Source organism: Penaeus monodon, chromosome 21 (genome assembly GCF_015228065.2).
Source record: "Penaeus monodon isolate SGIC_2016 chromosome 21, NSTDA_Pmon_1, whole genome shotgun sequence".
Taxonomy (NCBI): Eukaryota; Metazoa; Arthropoda; class Malacostraca; order Decapoda; family Penaeidae; genus Penaeus; species Penaeus monodon.
The window spans coordinates 14593681-14594195 of NC_051406.1; the positions used below are offsets into that span (position 1 = coordinate 14593681).

General features: G+C 37.5%; 1 protein-coding gene across 2 annotated transcripts in view; it reads right to left on the bottom strand.

Annotated features, from left to right (window-relative positions):
• Window positions 1–473, bottom strand: part of LOC119586259 (trafficking protein particle complex subunit 5-like) — a 3475-nt gene extending 3002 nt beyond the window's left edge. The window contains exon 1 of one of the 2 annotated variants that reach the window (XM_037934967.1): window positions 375–473. The gene's annotated coding sequence lies outside the window, so the exon portion shown is untranslated. Of the gene's footprint in view, window positions 1–289 lie in introns of both variants that reach the window. The other variant, XM_037934965.1, reaches the window with a different exon arrangement.
• Window positions 474–515: the final 42 nt, after the last annotated feature.

A 515-nucleotide genomic window follows, 5' to 3' on the forward strand; every position in this document is an offset into this window, starting at 1 on the left:
CTGAATATAACAGCTGTATAAATTCTGGTTATGATATTTCCCGAAGTAGGAGGAGAAATCTTGTCACAAATTTATATTTTTGCAAATCTGTTATGATGCTCCCTAAACCATCCCGAATAAGTTGTTTATTACGAAGTCAAGTTTATAAAGCTCTGATTTACACTATCAACAATTCAGATATAAAAGAAATCTAGAGTATTTTCGTATGGGTTGAATTCTTCATTCTCCAATTCCTGCCTATACACCTAAATCACACGATGAAACAACACAAACACCCTACTCAACTTACATCATTAATAGTTCAGCTGCACATCACCACACAACTTCCTTCACAAAACCAGTTTTCCAAAACATTAACAAAATCCAATAGAAACCTTTGACAGCTGAGGGAGACTGGAGGGCGTCGAGGCAACTGGGATGTAAACAAGACGCTCCCTCTAACCTTGTCCTCTCTGCGCCGAAATGAATTCAAATATACATTTAGTTGTCAAGTTTATGGAACATACGCGTGGCAC